Source organism: Lepisma saccharinum, chromosome 2, assembly GCF_977018435.1.
Source record: "Lepisma saccharinum chromosome 2, izLepSacc3.1, whole genome shotgun sequence".
NCBI classification, from domain to species: Eukaryota; Metazoa; Arthropoda; class Insecta; order Zygentoma; family Lepismatidae; genus Lepisma; species Lepisma saccharinum.
In genome coordinates, this window is record NC_139230.1 from 183,640,924 (window position 1) to 183,664,687 (window position 23,764).

Consider the following 23,764-nt stretch of genomic DNA (forward strand, 5'->3'; position numbering starts at 1 on the left):
TCTCTATAATTAAATATTTTGATTTTAGCAATTATCAGAAAATCATCCATTATACAATATTGAAAACCAGATGATCCCTGGGAAAATGAAAGATAAGGCAGCAGGGTCCATAATATCAGAATTTGCCGGACTCAGATCGAAAATGTATTGCATGAAAATGGATGGGGAAGAAAAAGAAATTAAAAAAGCTAAGGGTGTAAAACAGGCATGTAGAAGAAAACTTGCAATAGATGATTTCAAACAATGTTTAAAAAATAAAAATAAAAAATATACATGCCTGCCTACCATCTTACTAGTAAATTAGATGGTGTTTATACTACAATAGAAAATAAAATAGCTCTCGATGGGAATGATAATAAATTGCAAGTATTAAATTGCAATATCCATACTAGAGAATATGGACACTATAATACATTAAAAATTTGTTTTAAATGTTATAAATTCAAAAATTAACATAAATATTACAACAATTTAAAATTATTTTATTCTATTATATTTTTATTAAAATTATTCTATAAATTCAAAAATTAATGCAAATATTACATAATTTATTTTAAATTTTTTAATATTTTTTTTAAAATAATACAGCAACCTAACACTGTTCTATTATATTTTGTTCTATTTTATTCTATTCTGTTAAAATTGTTTTATCACTCTTTCATTTTTTACATCATATATGTATGATTTCTCCACAATTAAAATTGCACTACATATGGTATTTTCAGGTAAAGTTTCATGAAACTCACACATTAACTTAATATTACTTCGATCATTAATAACCACCAATTTTCTTTTTGATGAATTTATTAAAAACATAGGTCTGTGAACTATGAACTCGTCTGGGTTATAATACATATCGATATTTCCTTCAGTTACTCTTCTAAATGCAGAATATGCTTCATATAATTTTAAATAATCTTGTTCTGTAATATTTAAATTGTAATTTTCACGTGGGAATACCTCATTCCTACCATTCTTAAGATATATATTTTTAATTTTACAGTTATCAAATTTGCTGCTATCTTTTTCCTGATTGTCATCTCTCCCTGTCTGAAACAATACGGCTACAAATTCTGGCATGTCATATTGTAGAGATTGGAACTGATTAGTAATGTCGTACTCGAAAAATTTACCCTCTACAGGTTTCTGTATGCATTGATATGTATAAAATTGTATTGGAATTTGAGGATTTTTCAAAATGTTGGATTTGTACTTCAGAGCATAATTCGATTCATATTCAACTATAGGCATGCGTAACTCCATAGACTGGATCACACATTTCGCAGCTTCGGGTAAACTAGCCTCATTGGCTGTTCCATCTGCATTTAAAGTTTTATATCTCATTATAGCATTATAATCATTGGGTGATCTGCGAAATATGACACTCAAACCACCTTTCCACATAATTTCTTTATAATCGGAGAAAAACCAAATAGCAATCTCATGGGGAACAGTACTGTGTGACTTTTTGTCATAATTTATGTTCCAGCTTCGAATCCACCTATTTTATAATATACACTTTCTGATTTTGATAATTTTAATGTTGCCACAGTAGTGGATGTAATTCCAGGATAATCAATTCTGTCAATAACTGTGCCATGTTTCCTGACTTCAATTTGTGAGAACAAGAATGGAACAAAATTATCTATAAGTTTTATATTAGGCCCAGGGAGGGGATATTCTTCACCATTACTTTGTTTTACAATATCAAATTTTATATACAGATCGGATCTATGAGGATGAATAAATCCATCCCCGACAGAAATATCAAACTGTACTTCCTTATTCGGTTGATTAAGATTAGCAAATGTCCTCCTGTTTGGAGGGAATGACTGTAACTCATAACTTTCGATATTTTCCATTTTGGGTATTTATTTATATAATTTTAAATATTAATTTCTATTATTGCAGTGGTATTAGCACCGGCAAAATCGACTATCTCGTTTTTCTCATTTGTAATTCTTATCTCTATGTAATTAACTTTATCATAGTAAACAGGAAAATAGATTGGTGAGATTGGGGAATAGAAAATAGGTTCCATAAATTCAGAATTCGGTTTAAATGCAGCAATAATACCTGTTTCCTTGTGACTACCAATTGAATTTTTTTCGGCTTTGATAATCATTCCTTTAGCAATATTACAGTGAATGTTCAACGTCTCGATAGCTAGGAATTTCGGTATAAATTTACCTATGTGTCTAGTACCAGGTTCTAATTTTGAATTGTTCTCAAATCCTAGAAGTTCACCCATGTTAGATAGATCTACTGTTTCATTGGTGGATACAATCTCCACTCTGTGTGTTACAGAATTTTGAGATAGTAATACAGTGTTTGGACGTTCAGATTGTAAAGTAGATAAATTATATTGTCCAGGAGGAATAATAATTTTTTCAGTACCTACTAATATAGTATTGTTGTATGAAGTTACATTCGGAATCAGATACATGCTGTAGAATGCTCTCAGAGCTATAGATTTTGGATATATAATATCATCGTGGAGATGCAGTTCCAAGATCGAAGTTTCACTAGAAAGATGAAAAATTCCCATACTTTATGTATAATACTGCTTTTTGAAAATCTTGTAATTTTATGTGTGGTATTTTGTTTAATATTCTGAGCATCGTAATACAAATATGGCCACATATAATTTGATCAAAATCTTGTATGCGCTGGTCGTTGTAATAAATATTACAATATTTTAAATAATTAACTAATTCTCTAGGTGGTCTCCCTCCAAAAGAATCAAAAATAAAAACATTGTTGTTTTGTTTATAATAACAGATCCAGTGGGTACCAATATTTTCGGACTTATCCAAATTGACCACACCACATTCTCGAGAGTGACTATTTTTAGGGAGAGAATCCGACATGAAAACTCCTCTGAAATGTTGAATTTTAAATATTTTAACTAAAGATTCAATGTCTTGGTTCGTGAGCGGCTTTTCTTTTTTTTTAATTTTCTGAGTACTTTGGATTTCACACCACTACCCCCTCTCCATAGCCAGATTATGGCGTTTTTGTTCCTCTAATTCGGCTTTATTTTTTTTTTAATCGAGTACAGTTTTTGCAATAGCAGCACTGCCACCAGCTAAACTTCCCACGGCACCCAAAGCAGCTAGGATAGCAGGAATGCTGAATATGAATCCACCACTATGTGTTTTTTTTCTTATAATTTGCAATCGTTTTAATTGTGGTGTACTAAGTAATAACTTCATCCCATTTCCTTTGGATATACATTGTTTTTTTTTCTCTTGTTGTTTTTTAGTTAAAATTGAATTTACAATTTTTAAATTTTTGAGATCCCGATATGGAATTTGATATACTACTCCTTTCGGTTTCATATTTTTTTTAAAATTATTTTTAAGGGTATTTATTTATATATTAACAAACTAAATTACTAACTAAAATTAACAAATTTTCTATAAACCCCACCCTAATTTTTGTTTTGTGTTCATAGCAATTGTTGTACCCAATGCTGCTATTTTCTCACCCAAAGAAGCATCTCTACTGGTTAATCTTCCAAATGCTGCATGCTCCATTTTTTGATCGGCTGCATGACGATTGTCGAGGTCTGTGTGTGTATTGTATGCAATATCATGATCTTTACAAGCGGCATCAAGTTGATTAATTCTCCTATCTCCTCTTTTTAATCGTTTATCAAGTTTGGTGCCCGGACCACAATACTGGTAACCAGGTACATGTAATTCGAATGGAAGTTTATTTATAATATCATTAACCAAACCTCGACCTTCTGATACATTCCAGAATTTAGGAGGTAGAGTATTGATAATTTTAATTAAGTATCCTATACCTTTTGGATCATTTACAATAAAATTGGCTAATTTATCACTGATCATGTTTACAATACCTATTTTTTCATTATAGAAATTATTGTTCCCAGCATTTTCTTCTCCGGCTATAACCAGCAATCTATCTATGAGTTTTCTCACATCATCCACCCAGACAAACTCTTTAGGTAAAGTATTATATTGTTTGATACCACTACCGGTTTTAAGTTGGTTCCAGATCGGTTTAATTAGATTTTTGTATTTGTCGCCACTGCTCGATTTAACTCTATTCTGACTGGCATCATTATTTTGGTATAGAGCATCGGACAATATCAAAATTTCGGAGTAACTCTGCTAATCTTCATCTGTGTAATCTTTAGGGTGTTTCTTGGTAATCAGTTTCCACAACCCTATAGTTCCCGGGTATCTCGACCAACTATTTCTTTCACCCAAATTTATTTTCACATCATCGCCTTGAAATGTTACTCTAGATTTCCCAATTTTCCATACTACACCTTAATTTGGTTCCATGGTCGGATACAATCCAAACACTTCATCTTTTTCAAATTTTCCAGTACTTAGGTAATCTCTTGCCAGAGGACCCAAGTCAATTTTCTCAGGTTCACCTATAGTTTTAATAGGCGGCTGTTGTAGTGTTATAGGAGTATGGATACTAGATAATGGTGTAGGAGGAAAATCTGCATAATTTTTAGCAGTAAGAGGTACCAATTCATTTATGAGATTTTTATTTTGTTCTGTGACACCTTTAATTTCTTTACCAAGACCACTGATTGCATCTATAATTGGTTGATCTTGACGTTTGTGTTGTTCATAGAATCCTCGATTTTCTGATTTCCAACCTTTGAATCGTTTGGTGAGGTACTCACGTAATTTAGAATTGTCTTCTATTTTGTGTTTTGTCATTTTTTGATTAGAGGTTATTTTTATAACGTTTTAACGTTTTTTATATCGATTTAACGTTCATAAAATCGTTGATTTTGTTTCTATATTTTCCATTGTTAGGTTTTCTAGTCATGTCGATTGTAACAAATCCAAAATCATAATCGTTCCAACAGGATGAACAAAATTTGGAAAATTGGTCGTAATTTAAATCTCCCCCCACATAATCATCATGAACATGTTTAAGGTTAGTGTGATCTTGACGAAACAAACATATTAAATTTGAATTATCCCTCAGTAACTGTTTGGGAATCTTAGAATATGTTTGAGCCAAATAAAAACAATCTATTCCTCTGTGTCGACCTTGAGTGAAGAAATTTCGAATTAAATTTTGATTTTCCAGAATCACATCATCGAATACCACAACAGAATTTTCTAAACAGTGGTCGAGAGGTTTAATTTCTGATCCAAATGTGGCTATACCCAGTCCCTTATACAATTTCATGAGTTGCTGGTATTTTGGTTGTTCTAAACTTTTTGAGAATACATACAGGTGCCTATTTTTCCAGTCTAACCAATTAGGCGCAAGCAAGAAATTATCTACCAGCAGTGTAGTTTTACCACAACCGGATGGGCCTACAATAAGACACCTAATATTGTCTGGTAACAACTCACCATTTTTTTTACTAGTTTCTACTAACTCTGGCAAACGTTGCACAACGTTCCAAGTTGGTATCATAGAATCACCTGGTTTGCCTCTATCCAACTTTTTTCTGGCAATCCTAGCCATTTTACATACAATTTGTTATTCTTTTTCTTTAATATTTTTTCAATAAGATATGTATCTGGATATTTTGTTTTACTGAGTTCCTCTTCATAAAATCTTCCTTTCAGTATTTTATTATAATTATCTTTTAATATATAAGTATACCTGTTGCCTGGTAAAACTCGAACCACTGTAAACAATTCGGTGCTCCAATTTTTTGTGTAACTTTTCTCAAATAAATGCTTAAATTTACTAACTCGCACCTTATCTCCTATTTTAAATCTGGGTTTCTCTGTTGTGTATTTATACTTATGACAGTAAACAGTAGAAATCAATCTTTGTTCATCAAATTTAGTTACCTCGGCAGGTTTCATATGTATGGTTCTATGCATGGAATTATTGTAATTATGTACTAGGTCAGGTAAAATTTCTACCCATTTATAGTTACCCTGTAGAGTAAATTGTTTCCACATGCGATTTTTTAATGTTCTGTTGAATCGTTCTACTATACTTGCTTTAAGATCACTGTATGTAGAATAATGTTTAATATTATGTTGATTCATTAATTTGGTAAATGTGGAATTGTAAAATTCTTTTCCTCTATCTGTGTGCAAATAATTCGGTATCCTACCTTGCTCGAAAATAAATTTGAAAGCTTCAGCGACACAAGTTGCTGTTTTAGATTTTATAGGAATTGCCCATGCATATTTGCTAAATGTATCTATCACGGTAAGTAAATATTTGTAACCATTATTTATCTTATGTAAATTTTTTAAAACCCCCGTAGACATTTCTATCAGATCACCCTCCCACAGATCATCTATGCTTTTTGTTACCACAGATAATCGTTTGTAATTACGACGGGCTGGTCTTTGTAATTCATTAACTATACCTTGTCTAGACATCTAGTGCGAAGAGAAAATATTACATAAAATGGATTAACCTCAGGGTATAATTGTCTTATGTCAAAAATTAATTTATCACCAGTTTCAATATGAAAAAGCGATAATTGTTCATCCTCATGTATTTTATATTTGTTGGCAGATTCATCCCAGTATGCTATAGGTATTTGAACTGCTTTGTGTATACCATCTTTTCTTATTATAGTAAATTTGGGAACTTCGACATGTTTTATATTATTTAAAAATCTAAACTTCAAAAATCTAAGTTGGCCATCAACAAAAAAATTCGTGTGCCTGTGCGTACGGGTATAATTTGTAAACATTACCTGCATTAACATATGTCCAGTGCCCTCGAGTGTTTGGAATACTTTGTAACCTAACAATTTCCATAGAATAAAACTGACGAGAATCTGCATCGTCTAATCTGCTTAATACCGGTTCCAGGTGTTCGCTGATAGTACGAACCAACTCATCGTAACCCGGTTTAATTTTCACATCCACATATACCTGTTTGAATTGTTCTTTCAAATCATGCAATTGATTGGCGAAATTCGATAAGTTCGAGTCTTGTGCTGCTTCAATGGTGCTAATTTGCACCTTAATGTTCGAGATAATCTGCTGTAAACTTTCTACTAGTTTCAATTTCGAACTCTGGCTAGCGAGATCGTGTACTTGATTTCTGATGTCCATAAATAATAAGTTTAGTTCATTGATTATTTGGTTGGTGGGAAGATTAGCAACAGTTTCTTTGATTTGTACAATTTCCCCCTGAATATTTTTAATATCTTCAGATTTGAGTATTCGATTTACTGCTCTCTTCATGGCTCTTATTTCCTGTGAAGTAGGCAACCCTGCTACAGTATTCTGAAGTGTGGTCAGAGATAATTTTACAGCATCCAGTTCGGTTGCATCTGCAACAGTTTTCAAAATTTCTTGCAGTTGGGTTATGTCATCTTGAGTAGGCGTAGATTGCTGCAGTGTTTCTAACTTATTCTGTATGTCATCTATGAGATGGTGGAAATGAGATAATTCAGATTCGGTATTGAGATTTTCTAATTTAGCAACTTGTTGTTGTACTAGCGCTAAAGTTTCGGTGATACCTGGCAATTTTGATTCCAGAATTTCCTGTACAGTAATTAATTCATTTTTCATAGTTTTAAGAGTATCTTCGATGTGAGCTATGGTTGCTTGTACCTTACCAAAATCCTCAAAAGTTTCCAGCTGCAATTTAATGTTTGTTACACTACGAGCAATGACATTGAGTTCAGTAGATGAAGGCAAATTATGAATAAAATCTTCCAATGTTTGAAGTTTGGTTTGAACTTCGGTTATGGCTGAATGCAGTTCATCTGTCTGCAGTTCTATTTTAATATTTTCCAGTGTAGGAATCTCGAAAGATTGAACCTGTTCTCGTAATTTGGTAATACTCGCATTTACTTGTTCAAATTCCTCTTGAGTTTTGATACCCTGAACAATGGTTTGCAGTTCGGTGCGAATACTATTCGCTTGCTCGTTTAATTGCTGTTTCAATTGTTCGGTATTGGTTATCTGCATTTGTCGAAATTTATCGAGTTCATTTTTTAATTTGGCTACACTTTCCTCCAAGTTTTGAAGCTTGTCTATTGAGGCTAAATTGGTATATTTTTCCAGTAGAGATTTGAGTTCTCCATCAATTTTCACTATGGGGTCAATCAGTTGAGTTTGAAGATTTGTGATTTCTGCTTGTATATTCACATTTAATGAATTTTGTAAAATTAATAAATCTGATTTAAGTTTTTTTAGACGTTCATCTAATCTAGCAATATCATTGGAATTATCCGGTATTTCCTGTCTTCTCCTGTTCCCAAATATGTCCATAATATATTTGTTATTTTATTTATTTATTATTAATTTGTTTTCGGTATTTTATATATTTCATAAATTCATAGATTCATAGATTATTCTTATTTCGATGAAGAGAGGAATTAATTTATTATACTCCCCAATTGTTTCAGCATACAGGAATTCACCTGCTTGCACTTCGTATGTTGTGTCGGGACTAATTGCATTATGCTTAATTCTATACAAATTCTGACCTATGTGTACAAGTGCTGCATTGGATGGAGAGATACTTATTTGCATTTTCCCACTGACAGGAATTTTATATGATGGTTTGTTATTATTGAATACATGTAATTCTTTCCCTGTGTCTTCATCAATTTGGTACCAGATACTATTTAGATGAATGATGACCAAACTTCTCAATTTACTAAGAATATTTTTTATAATATCCATGTTGACTGGAATTTTCTCTATTTGTTGAATATGTTGTTTCTTAAACCCAAACACATTCATTGGCATAATTAGAAATATTTATATGGTTATTTTATTAATATATTTGCATGAAATATGTTGAGGTTTAGGATTCTTCTCAAAACTATAAAATTTTAGATAATTAATTATTTTAACAAACCTCTTCTCTCAACTTCCTAACAGTATAAGAAATAAAAATTAGTACACATATGGTGATATAGAGATATACAAATACAGGATGCTGGGGTATTTTGCTAAAATTTGTAATAATTTATAAGTAAACCGGAAGTGGACCGGAAGTGGACAGGAAGTAAACCGGAAGTAAACCGGAAATAACTTAGCACTTCGCTTTAATTATTGAAAAATAAAATTTTAGCAAAAGTTATAGAGGGATTTTCGAAAATTAGCAATTTTGCACTATGAAAATTGGAATTTGAGCTTTGACCTTTTTTTTTGCGCTTGTATTATGTCACTTTTGTAACAGTCAAAGTTCGATTTTGAGTATATTACTGTATAGGTATACACAATAAAAGTAAACTAAAATTTTGGGCGTGGCTTAAAACGAAGAGTTTACCCTACTACACTGCAATAACACAAACAAATAAAGGCAAGTAACCAAGAATAACACTCTTGCGCACAGTACGAAATTAACACGCTCTTGGTTTACATCTGCTCGAAACTATATTCACAGCTCTGTCTTCATCTAGTCGCGAGGGAACAAAAAACTCGAGCTCGGAGATTTCGGATTGCAAGGAAGATCACGAAAACCATTGACTTTTAACGGTTTCGTCTGCAGCGTAATCTTGATACAGTGTTGCACATTCGAAACTCCAAACGATCCCCATCGACACAAAACTCTTTCAAGGATATAAACTTAAGCAGAACGTTACTGGTCAAAACTATGATTAAAATGTTTTATCTGTGGCTCTTAACATCGTTTCTAAAGCGTATTTATTTGTGTGATGAATTACAGAAGAACTTTTGCGTGTTATAACACAGGTTAGTGCTCGTTTTGCAATATTTATATAAATGTCTGCATATGTCCATAAAAATAAGTGGGCATTACAGGCCGTAAATGTCGACATCTCCGTCAGCGCCGCCCGCCATGCTTCTCCCGATCTCTCGGCTGAAGATCGAAATGAACGCACTATATATGATTTACGTAGCTGATTTCGACCGTGCTGTCCAAAATTGTCCAAAGTATGCTGACGATTCTCAAATCTATATTCAGTGTAATACAGAAAACTACGATAATGCGATGACCAAACTTCAATTCGACCTTGATGCTATAACAAATTGGTCACGGAGGAACTCCCTTCAATTATATCCAACAATATCTTTCTTCATGATCATATGAACTCATGGTACACTTAAAAAACTTCACAATAATGCACCTTCTCCTCCAACTCTCGGCAGTATACCGCTAAGCAAAGTGGATACATGCAAAAAATTGGGGATTGTGTTTGATAGACACTTAAATTGGGAGGCACAAGTAGAATGTATTGTAAAAAGCTGTATGGGGAAACTTAAATCTTTGTATCATTTAAAACATACTCTGGACGCTAATGTTAAAGATCACCTTATGCAAGCACTCGTTCTATCTACACTAGACTATTGCGCTCCAGTGTACAGTAATATCTCCCAGGGCCTAAACTATAAATTTCAAAAAATGCAGAACTCTTGTATACGTTTCATATTTAACCTAAAAAGAAAAGAACATGTATCCCCCTACTTAAAGAAACTTTCTTGGCTAAACATTAACAATAGAAGAAAATACTTAACACACACCTTGATGCACAAAATACTTAAGAGTGGCCCCCAAAATACTTATTCGATAAGATCTGCTCTCGTAGAACTTCGGTCGAACATAATATCCGCAAGAAACACAATCCAAAAATCCCCAACCATAAAACCGCCACCTATAACAAGTCCTTCATTCTTACAGGGATAAGGGAATGGAACAAACTGCCTGCACCATTCACTAACATCATTTGCCATCAAAGTTTTAAGAAACAACTAAAGAACTTACTATTGTCCCAACAACTACATTAACCTTCATATGTAAACAATTGCACCTGCACTTACACATCACACAGTGCATACCTAGCACCCCCCCCCCCCCCGCAGACACACATGAACAACTGAAGACTTATTACTTATCTTTTAAGTTCACTGTATCATTTTATTATGTATAATCTTTATATATCTTTATTGTATTATCATGATCAATGTTTTCTCTATGATTTTATTCATTTATTGTATCTTTGACAAGGGTTGGTTGTAAGAACGGCCCACGAGGCCGAAACACGCCTGCTTAAATAAAGACAAGCCGCACAAGTCTGCGTTCGATTAGTGAAATCCTCAAGCGTCTCGTGTCGCTTGTCGCTTCAGTATGAAACCTCACTTGTACTTTCGACCTGACATTCCGATCATTCACTTTCGAGAACAAAACAAACAAGTACAGAATTGCATTACACAGACAAATTAATCAAAAGGTTGCACCCTGTTACTTACTGAGTAAATTGAAAAGCTGGAAAATTTTATAAAAATGAATTTCTCGAAAATAGAAGGTGATGGAAAGAAACTGAAAGCTGTTCCAGAATCAGCTACCAAGGGACTATAATAAAACACACACAGATCAAAATCATCGGAACCCATGGCGACCAGTGTAATCACGTCATTGGCATATTTTTATATAATTCTACTAAATGTTGATTGGTATTCGATATAATGGCTAAAGTAAACATGCATGTTTCCTTTTTATTTATTTTCAACATCGCATCCCCTAAATTTCATTCAGCACCCCTAGATGACTGATCCTGGCGCCGCCAATGATGTGTGACGACCCTAAATTACTGATTATTTTGTTACGATTTACCCAATAACGCGTTAAGACATAATGAAGAATTTTCATTTCCGTTCAAAATTTCTACAATCCATTATCATTAAGACAGACATAAAAAATACCCTCTCGTTTCGTTCATTATACCTTTGCCTTTTTTGTTTCTAGGGAGAATAACAAATGAACATTTACCAGATATTTACCAAATAATACTGACACATTCACCGAAGGCCAACCAGTGGAGTGTCTCTCCAATTTTCGTCAGTGGTGTGTAAGGTTAACCTCTATTTCCTGGTTTTAATTTTTACAGACTAAGGAGGCTCTGGCGCTCGGAACCACAACCAGTGTTGTGTTGTCGCTATTACCCTTCACCCATCTCATCTCATCCCGTCCCCATAGTCGCAATTAGCCAAAAAAGCAGAAAAGCAACATAAAATATACCAAGATCATATAAAATCAAGTTTCCTCAATTGTGTGGCTGAAGCGGTATCAGCGGGTGATCTGAAGAAGTGCTGAAAATATTTATGCAATGGTTATCTTATACCGCTTCCGCCTCTTAGGTTAATCATGATGATTGAACTGATGAACAAACATCATGATAAATTCATGCGCGGTCACGGCTCAAACCTGAAACCTCTAGATTCATAGCACGTTACGATTACTATTCCCCCATGGAGGCCTACGAAACTTACTTAAACGTTGAACTTTCTGAACGATTAATATGAAATTAAAGGATATTTTGAGAAAAGCGGCCCCGGTGCCCACCCAGCGTCGAATAACATGGGTACCTGGGGGAAACCCTGGGGGGTAAAGGCGGGCACAGGGGAACACTTTACTTTACTTTACTTTACTTTACTTTATTTTTTTTACTTTTTTTTGAGAAAAAGTTTTAGAATAGTTCACTCTATTTTCATGAAGTTAAGTATTTAGTTTCTAACGATTCGAAAGTATATTTTTGCAAAATTATAAATCATCAGAAAAAGCGCGAGTTTTAAATAGTTCATTTTTCATTCAATGATGTATTTTCTTGTATTTGATTTCACGTTAGCTCGATTTCTTCATTTTTTGGGAAGAATTTCTTTTGTGCGTAAGCGATATAAAATATGCTCATGCCACTAACGATGAATAAACCTGTCGATCTAGAAGCCAGCGCTTCGGGCTATCAAGATCCTTTTTCAGTCAAACGATGTGGATCCCTCAAGACGTCCCTGTAGAATAGGAAGCTGAGGGCGATAAAAAGAAAAAAGGAGAGGTAATCTATTGCTGAATCAAGGGAAAATGTATTTCCTTCGCCCCACGTTATTCAGTAGCGTAAGTATCGACAGAGTTCCTGAAACTCTAGTGGAAAATTGAAACAAAAATTTGAAACAAATACAAACTCCGGTGTTGAAATTAAAGTGATGTACTTATCATGTTTTATCAATTTACCAACATTGAGCTCTTAAAGAAGAACTGGTCTCATTACTTACTTGTCAGCCTGTGTATGTTCTTCTTTAACAGCTGGTAGCTCAATGTTGCTAAATTGATCAAACATGATAAGAGGAACATACACAGGCTGACAAGTAACTAATGAGACCAGTCGTTATAAAATGAAGAGGAAACAAAATATTTGAACATTGCCTGTTTATTACTCAAAGTACATCCTTCCTGCATCTACAACAATTGGCACGGTTAGCCAACGATTCAAACGACATCTACAAGTCTTCATGTGGTATGACTTGAAGATTGGAAATCACAACCTGTCGGATGTCCCTGTGTTAATCAAAAGTGTTAAACAAAATTCAATAACTGTATATGAATAATAGTTACATAACTCATTTGCTGGATCATACTGGCGTGCCAATATGTATGCAACTATTTGGTAGTATATTAAAATAAACAGTATTGCTCTTTGATCTTATATTTTAATTTTAACATTTACTCTAACAAAATCTGAACTTTGTAATTTTAAATGGATTTCCATGTTATTTACGCTAGCAGCACAATAATCAGATCTTCGTATTTGAAGTCAACATTTCCAGTTCAGCTGAAAAGCTTGAAAACCATCTTTTTCACATTAAACTGCTAAGCTCTAGACTGTTATGCACTTGAAACAGAGACATGACAATATCTAATTTCAAATTCCATCCAAGAATACTTCGACCCCTTTCACAGTTTCTCCATACCCTTGCCTTGCATTCAAATGCAGGTAGCCCATCAGGCTCCCTTGGTACGCAATTTACAGACGAAAGCAGCTCAAGCCCATGCGTAGGTGTGTTCAGTAGACCGCATTCTTCAATGGCATTATGCGAGACAAGATCAATCCTAAACCCATCAGTAAGCCCATTGTCCTCTATTACCTTCGAGATGTATGAAGCGCGGAGGAAACGTGGGTGTCCTATGAACAGTCACACTTCAGTGAAAACTAAAAGAAAGAGATCCGAGTGAAGATATTAGGTAGGCAACAAATTTGCTGGTTCAGCCCTCTCCTTTTTATGACACATAATATCCCGGCTGGATGTTTCACCCTTTCATTGGTTTAGACATCAAAGGGTCTCGGACGGGCTCCAGCGAGATCGAATTCTGAGAGAGTGGTTGAGTGGACGGTGAAGGCAGTTCATGCCAATTAGAAGAGCATTTCGATTTCTCCTGAACTGTGAAGAAAATGACGGTAATAAAAGCTGATATAGATTGGGGCTGAGCCGACATCACTTCGAACCGATGCTTGAAAATTGTAATAATTAAAGGGTTCAAGATATTAATTAATATCAGTGGATGAGTAGTCTATTCCAATTATAAGCATCAATTTATCAGAGCTTTCCTTCAAAATATTCATGAATTAAATCGTAATGTTAAAATACGTCTTATGTGATCACAAAATGAAGTTTTCTCACACAATATTGGTGCAAAATAAATTGAGATTTAGAATTTTGCATAATTTCCAGGATAATTATACCCCGCGGAAGTATCGTGCGAGAAAGACCAAAACTCTGTAATAGTATCGATAAACAAAATCCAACAGATATTTTCCAATATCGATACCGATTCATGGTACCGATATATATACACACAGTGCTCTTTTTATAGATAGAAAGGTTCCAGTAGTCTTCAACTTCGTTTGTTATCGTGTTCATAATGTGAACCCATTTTCTCTCAATTTCTTCTTTATTCTTTCTCTCTATCAATTTTCTGCTATTCCTCTTCCTTCTCTCGATTTTGCCTATTTCTTCTATATTTCTTTTTTTACCTTTCCCTTTTTTATTTTCTATTTTCCCTCCTTCTCTCGGATTTCTATTTAGCTTTCCTTGGCTCTTTTTGGCTTCTCTATTTCTTACTTTCTTTAGCTTCTCTATTTCTCTCTAGCCCTATTTCTCTATTTCTTTCCAGATTGCCTATTTCTCTTTCTCTCTCTACGTGTGTATGTTGTTTTACTTATTTTTGTTCTCTTACTTTATCTGTTTCTCGTTTATACTTCTCTTTTCCTTCCTTTTCTCTCTCCCTCTGTGTATTCACTAATTATTTTCCTTTCCCTCATTCTATACGGTTTCTTTCATCTCTCTATTTCCATCTTCCTGAAAATACTTTTCTTTCTTATGATGACATGTGAACGTGATGCCAACATAAATCTAACTTATTCGTGAAAGAACCATTCATAATATTTTGATGTTCATAAATGATCTTGCATGTAGTTACATACACACTTCTTTCGAAAAAGTAAAACATTGTTAGTTTTTATTCTCACCTTTAAAAATATGAAGGTATGGAGTACCGTTGCGTACCGGAAAAGAAGCGCTGTATACTTATATGTACAGCATATCTCAAAAGTCTTAGGACAACGATATTTTATACTAGGCAACCCAACTTACACAAGGCGTTGTTGGGTTGCGTGTAGAGTTAGACTCAATTTCATGGTTGCCACGTACAAAAAATACGTTTGTGATACCAAAAGGTATCACGTATTTAAAAATACAAACAATTCAGTATTACATCCGAAACGACAAAATTCTTTGTGAAAGAAGTAGAGTTCCCGTACTAAAAAGAGAAAATCGATTTGTTACTATTTGATCGCTGATGAGTCTACACAAAAGAATATAAGAGAAGAATGGAAAGGGGAGGAGAGGAGAGGAGGCGATAGACGAAAGAGAAACGAAGAGGTGGGAAGAAACGAGAGGATAGAAGAGGAGAGGAGAAGAGATGAGAAGAATGGAAAGGGCATGAGAGGGGGAGAGGAGGAAGAGGGAGAAAAGAGGAGAAGAAAACAAGACGGGAGGACAGAAAGTGAGGAGATGAGAAGAGAGGAGTGGAAAGTAAAGTAAACGAGAGGAAAAATGAATAGTGTAGAAGAGGGGAGAAGAATGCAGTGGAGTCAGGAATCGAAGACAGAAGTGAAGATAAGACAAGAGGAGAGAACAGTAGAAATTTGATGTAGGAACAGAGGAGAGAAGAAATAGAGAAGAGGAAATGGAAAAGGAGAGGAGATGAGAAAGATAGAAGGAGAAGATCCATCATCTATTGCTTCTATCATCCCTTCTGTCCGCACATTGAAATCATTGTCACACTCTTTCCCTCATCCGTAAACCTACATGAGTGATAGGCATACGTTATTGTGATATTGAATATTCATCCATAGAAAAACGTCGTACGGGTTAGAAGCAATGAAACTCCTAATCTCCACTAGCGTAAGTGAAGGTGCTATTTATAAATGGCAAAAGCATCTTACATGATCATTACTGCAGCCTTACGAACGTTTTGTAAGTAACATCTGATATTTCATACAAATCTGGGCTACGCAATGTCCGTCTTATAATGTTTGACGAACTTTCAAGATTTCTTTTTGATTCAGCAGAATTTGTCTGTCCAGAGTTCATGCCATACTGCAAAATTATGTGCTAAAGCCAAAGAAAAATGGGGGCCTCCCCGATGGCGTGTGGCCGCGGTGGCTCAGTCGGTAACGCGTCTGACTACCATGCTCAAGGTCCCGCGTTCGATCCCCGGCCGGTTCAAATCCGGGAACTTTTCTAACGATGGAAGCGGCCCCGGCGCCCACCCAGCGTCGAATAACATGGGTACCTGGGGGAAACCCTGGGGGGTAAAGGCGGTCAGGGGCGTGATGCTGATCACATCACCCCCACTCATGACCGGATCAAGAAAGTGTGGGGCGTTACCCCCACACCCCCTATACGCCTTCATGGCGTGGTGCTATGCACAGGGGAACACTTTATCTTTTTTTTTACCTTTACCTCCCCGATGGCGTAGCGGTAACGTCGTAGCCTTGCAATGAAAGGATCCCGGGTTCGATACCCGGTGTGAGCACATTGTACAGTGGTTCGGATCCCAGCTTAAATCGTAAGTCCAGTCCTGTGTATAAAATGGACTTCAAACAACAACAACCAACCAATAACAAAAATGCACATTGCAACGAATCAGGTAGAATATAGAACAAAATATGAGTCGATTCCGCTAATCCCCTTCAGTGAATAAGATGGCAAAGAAAGAAAGAAAGATGTGCATAAGATGATTTAGAAAAAGTAATCACTCTTAGTTGTGGGAAAGAAGTAGAAGATTGATTGATTGATTAAATTGTTGTTTTAAGTCCACTTTATGCACAGAAAGGCTGATCAGGACTGGACCAACAATTTAAAGTGGGATCCGAACCACTATGTGCTTCCACCATGTATCGAACCCGGAAGAAGTAGAAGAGTTTGAACAAACTATACCGCTCGCATTTCCAACTAGCAGCTGGGAAACAACGAATCAGCGATCAGTTGAATTCTCTTCGATTGACATCGGGCATTTTCGAGTCACACGACACCGAAAGTTCTTGGCGGAGCGAAACCAATGAGGTTCGAGTACACAGCACATTGCTAACGTACTGTAAAACAGGGGGAGAGAGAGAGTTGATTGGATAAAAGTTGTACAATAGTACACAAAGCACGGAAAATTAGTGCACAAAACACTCAAATACTGTACAAACAAGCTAATGAAAACAACTGACAAAATCAGATGTATGCTTGGCAACTTTGCTTTGGGAGAGCGATATTACCCCTACAACTTTTACTTCGCAACTGAGGTTCTTGGCACTCATCGAGGCATTCTTCCTCGAATACTATTGGTGGACAAATAAAGCTACGTAGCAAATAGTAGGTCAGCCACCAATTAAGCCCACGATCAGTTTAACGTTAGGGTTGGGTTCTGAAGAAGAAAAAATATATTACGGATAACTACGTAATCAACAGCAAAGTTTTGTCATTCGAATTACAAATGTTGACCTTTCTATCTACATTTACTGCGGACCCGAGGCCGATGAAGCTGCTTAGGCTGTGTCCGAATAGACAGCTGTTGGCGCCTAGGGCACCGTTCCATCTGCTGGAAACCCGTTATCGTTATGGTCCGATTCGGCGGCATATGTGGAGTTGGGTGGAGAGGTGGAATATTCAACAAGTGCACGCTTCAACTCTGTAGCGATATGCTCGGCAGCCATTTTGCATTTTTCACTTTGTAGAGGCAATGTATATTCAATGGACGATCAAGAACTCTGTGCTACTTTGGCAATTTGTCCATAACATTGTATTTAGAAACAAAATGTAACATAGAAATCACATTCCACATTTTCAATTTAAGTAGTAAATAGGTTCAAAATAAGGGGTGTCTCAGATATATTTTCCGTTTTTAAAACTATTAAAAGAAATACTTAATTTTTTTGTATAAAGACAAAGTTATTACTAAAAGAAAGCTTAAGAATTAAATTTTTATTTGTCGAAAAGAGTATTGGATAAGATAGATAGTGACCGTTCATGTTTTCACATTCAGTTATTCTTGAACTAAAGTTTTCGATCACTCGCCGAAGCATTGCACGAGGAATAGCATTGATTTCATTTGTAATTCTTTGCTTCAATTATCTCAAATTTTGTGGCATTGGGGTGTGTACTTTACTCCTAAGGTAACTCCATAAGAAAAAATCTGCTGGTGTCAAATCGGGACTTCTCGGTGGCCAGTTAATGTCCCCTCTGCAACTGATGACCCTTTCTGGGAGTAACTGATGAAGAGCATTCAGTGATTCATTGGTGACGTGAGATCTTGTGGTTTTAATTTCTGTGTAATAACAATTTTGTATAGGTGGAAATGCATATCCTTGCGAATAATGCGATGAACTGTCGACTTATGCAAATTTAAAGAAGCTGCACGCAGTCTTAACAATTGGCGAGGATCCTCATTAACAGACTGGCGCACACGGTCAACGTTTCTGTTCGATCTTGATGACCTTGGACGTTCCGGCGATTTACTTATCATAGTGCTTCCAGTGTTTTCAAACTTTCTCACCCAATATTTAATTAAATTTGCACTTGGGACGTCTCACATTCCTGCCAGGTTATAATGATGCTGATACAAACGATGCACAACAACAACATAAGAATCATTATTTTTATAAAACGCACGAACACGAAAAGCACGTACAGTGCTCCATGGGAACTAAATATTAACAACGTTGCCAAGCGTTTGCGATCTATCTCATTTCTCCGTAATGTGCGAATTGCCCCAGAGTGCGGATTCAAAAACGAAAATATTTCTGAGACAGTCTTTATTACCATGTTTATTTGGGGTCTGTTTTCTTCTTCAGTATTACGTGTCTGTGACCCAGAGCATGGTGGTTGACGTTCGAACTGACACCTCCCGGGGAAAGTGGCACTATACTACTAAGGAAGTTCTTGATTCGAACGTTGGTACAGGAAAGCGACTGGGCAGAACACCACGACAGATTTGCAGATTTCGACACTGCCTTCGAGCTCTGCATGGGAGTACCATGCACACAATGTCTTGGGAATCTGTGGAGCTAGGCCACTCCTAACGGTAGAGTAGGGGATAGAGCGAGTGGGCGGAGCGAAGCAAGGGAAAGCTACAAACGGCTGGTAGCTGCAGCCACGTTTCCCCCTCCATGCACTCACTTATCCTCTAGAGTCACTATTTGCGCAGAGAACTTGTTTTCCTTCCCTTGCTCCAGAGATTACCGAGATCGCTTGTAGTAAATAGGTTCAAAATATTACGATGTTTGGCGTCTGCCTAAATCTTCAGTACTGTGCGTCTGCGCCCAGAGCAAGTTGGTTGACGTTTACACTGACACCTGGCGGGGAAAGTGGCAACTGTACTACTACGGAGCCATTCGATTCGGACAACGGTACATGTAAGCAACAGGGGGGTTTGTCGATTCGGACAATGGTACAGGAAAGCAACAGGGCACAACACAACAGAACATTTGAATATTCGGACACTCTCTAACAGCTCTGCATGGGTGTTCAGTACCATCAGCATTTTACTCTACTTCAAGGTCATACAGCCTTGCTGGCGTGGTAGACAATAGTGTAGAGAACATTACATATAAGAGCGATCTCAAAACAACGTCTGTTTCCGAAGAGAGAATACCCCAAGTGTCCGTAAGGGGTAGGATGCGGCAATATTGATGTCCTCTTAGTTTACGAAAAAATCGCGCAAAACCCTTTGGCTTTACAAAGAGCAAGAAAAACACATACTCCGACGCTGATACCGTGCAAAATACATAACAGGCGTCTGTGACATTCTCGCTGCAGGACATGAAGAACTGCACCTATTCCGTCTGGAGCAGTTTTCGCACGGCTGTTTGTCGCAGGAGGAAGGAGCCCTGGGTTCATTCCCTATGTGGCCGTGCCACGCATACAAAACGAGCGATGCCTAGCTCCGCTGGAATTCACGTTACAGGTATATAGGGACGCGTTTCAGCTACAAGAAGAAATAAATCGTCCTCGCATTCAAATATCTTTGCGAGTAGCGTAGCTTTGTTTGCTGGCAAGTAAAATTTGGCAAGAGAGATGGAGCGAGGATCTGCATTGTTGGAGCATCTCATAACAATGGAAACTTTTTATAGCGTCATTGTTGTTCGTGAACACAACGGAGGACCGTATTAAACTCATAACATGTGCTGATACATATTTGTGAACAGAGGCGGTGATTGGGTGCAAAAACTGAGGGGGCAAGGAGAGTTTAGTTTCTCTTGATAGACGAGGCTTTAGCATTAAGATGACATAGTGTGCCCCCTAATCACCGCCACTGTTTTTGAAGTTTGTATTACTTTGAGACTACCTTACTCAGAAATTGATTCCCGGGTTCGAATCTTGCCCTAAGCATGAGTGTTCCTTGTCAGTATCCCTCCATCAATTTTCATCATGCCAACACTCATCCTATACTCTGTCCCAGCTAACTTTGGAGCAGGCGAACGGAAACAAATCTCTGCGCAAGTAGTGACGTGAGACGGCTCCATCAATGAACACGCGAGAGGGAACGGTGTTGCGTGAAGGAGGAGAAAGTGACTGCAGTTAGCAGCCTTCTCAGCAGCGTGTACAGCTTCGCTCTGGACACTCGATTTCCGCCGCTACTCTGACGCTATGTGTGGCCTTTCTCTACAGTTAGCTGGGACAGGGTATAATCTTTGCGACTAGCCAAAAGTGACAGAAAGGCGAAGTAAAATAAGCCATATTAAATCAGAAATTGATTCATAAGTAAATATATTTCGATTATTTAAACTAAACAAGGTTCTCTGTCATTATAAGGCGGGGAAATACATTAAGCAGAATGCATATTAGCAGAAATAAGACTTTCATGCATCTTAGAAAATGCTCATTTGATTTTACTTCAGGGATAAATCATCTTAAAACATATACAAATGTAGTGGTTAGTTTCCTCAGTTGATTTATTTTCTTAATATAAAATGTGTTTAAAAACTACAATGTAATTGTGAAAAACTTACGATAATAGCTATTGTACGGTATTATATAATTATATATACTTTCCCCTCCTTCACGCAACACTGTTCCCACCAAGGAAAGGTTTAAAGTAATATCGTCAGTTCAATTTCTGTAACTTTATTTTATATTTCTATTATTATAAAATCTCTAGAACAAAGCGCAGATCCATTTTCTACTTCTCATAAATTTAGCCGATAAGTGAAAAATGTTAATAAAGTTTTCATTGGAAATTTTATACATTTTCTAAACGTTACGGTCTGAAATAGCGCACGAACGTAGCTACCCGTCAAAATATATTGTTTTATTCGAAATAAGCACACACAAAACGAAATAATATTGAATGTATGTATACATTCAAGAACATCTCTGGAACATCGATGAACTACAATTCGGTACCATTCGGGACAAATATGAAAACATGAACATTTTGTGGTATGTAATAAAATTTTTACAACAATAATTTTTATAAAAATAACTCTTTGTACCAACCCATTTCAGCAAGTACCAGACTCTTGGACTCTTGACGGAAGTTAGACACGAAATCCTTACGTTCGGCAAGATTGGATACTATTTCGAAAGTTATATTTGCCCTACTAACTATCTTAAACCTTAACTATTGCTTAATACACTTACTGTTGTGATTTGGACAGTTTAAGAGTTACGGTACAGTATGAGGCAGAAAGGAACTCAAAAGCTGCTTGCAATGGTTGACACATTCAAAATTTCCTTTTACAAGCTTTATAAGCTTAGTGTTATTTAAATGGGGATACCCCTATCAACGGCTGCTTGCGGCAAATCAAATGTTACCTTCATAGTCGAATTGGTAACGAGAGGTTGAGTGCTTAGATTTATTTTGTAATGTTCATATGAATACTAAGTCTGATATTATTCCACTCAATAATGGCTTAGGAAAAGGAAACAATATAATTATTGCATTGAAAGATTGATGCTTAAAAGTACTTTTGTATATGATGAAACAAAATGCAGCATCTCAGTGATTTATATTTATGTCTGACTAAAATATGTCACTAGTAAAATTATACCATAGTAAAGTTTAAGTAAATACCTTTTGGCCGATATTAGTTAGCCCCTGAGAATTTGACTCCGAAATCTCTAGCCCCCCAACTTATTTCAGGCTGGCACCGTCACTGGTGGTTAACACAGTCGCTACGACGCCAGGGGCCCAGGGTTCGAATTCCGGTCTGTGAATAGATTTTCTTTGTGAGTGGTTCCTTCGTCAATTTCACCACACCATCACTCATCCTCATCGTCGCGATTAGGCAAAATCGACAGAGAAGCGACACTAAATAACAAAAATCAAATCAAATAGGAAGCTCCCAGGAATCACGTTACGCGTAGATTGTTACTGCGGTGATTGAGCCCCGTAAATGAACTTCACAAAAATCTTGATATAATTGCAAGTACATAGGTGGAAGTCTACTCCGGTATGGCTATGTGATGTAGAGGTAATAAAGGAAATGGTGCTATACTCCGTCCCAGCTAACTGTGGACCAGGCAAACGAAAACAAGTCTCTGCGCAAGTAATGACGTGAGACGGCTCCACCAATGAAGATGTGAGAGGAACGGAATTGCGTGGAGGGGGGAAAAGCAACTGAAGTTACCAAGCTTTTCCTCAGCGTCTACTGCTTCGCTCTGGCCAATAGATTTCCCTCGCTTCTCTGACGCTATGCGCGGCCTTGCTCCACAGTTAGCTGGGACAGGGTATAGAAAGAATGAATGATGAAATACCTAAACCCGAGAATCGGTGAGAAAATAAATGTACAAGACCTGGAACTGGAAGGAAAGAAGCAAAGAGTGGACTGCGGTTTGAGATGCCTTTTCAGCAAGTAAGCAGAAAGCAAATTGTCATTTTAGTGGACTTAAAAACTCAAACTATACCCTACGCCATAGGAGAGGGAGCACTGTTTCAGGGAACACCGGACTGATGGCGGCGTTGGAACAAGAAGACTGCAAAGAGTTTCTATTCTGCTCCAAGATGTAACTCAATAAATTGTTTTAATTTTGCATAGCTTCTGATACTGTAGAACAGGTCAACTTGAAGTAATGTTATGTCTATGAATATTAGACACCGTAAATTCAACATGAAATCAATATAATAATTCCTTAAAATTCAGACACTGGATTGTACGTAACAGTGCCTTTAGCAATGAAATATTGACACCACCCCAAAAAGCACAAAAATTCGGACAATCATGTAACTATAGTGATAACATCATTGTTCATTGACAGTTTCTGGAAAGATGAGACTCGAAAACCCAAGTTTAGATATTTTATTTGTAAATTGTCATTGCATTATTACAGAACAGAAATAATACTGTCTCTACTCATTGAATCAGCAAGTTTGACCCTCTGAAAATACTAAATACTTCAATCAATTTTCAGCAACACTGCGAAGGATATTAGCGACAGAATGGTGAATTGTTCATTTTCCTTCTAAATTTTATGTTGTACTTTGATTGATTGATTTGGTTTATTTTACTTAGCTTTTCCGCAACTCTTGG

At 36.3% G+C, this 23,764-nt stretch overlaps 1 protein-coding gene across 1 annotated transcript in view; it reads right to left on the minus strand.

Annotated features, from left to right (window-relative positions):
* Positions 1 to 23,764, minus strand: part of LOC145984223 (uncharacterized) — a 497,863-nt gene that overhangs the window by 206,250 nt on the left and 267,849 nt on the right. The gene's annotated exons all lie outside the window — the stretch shown is intronic.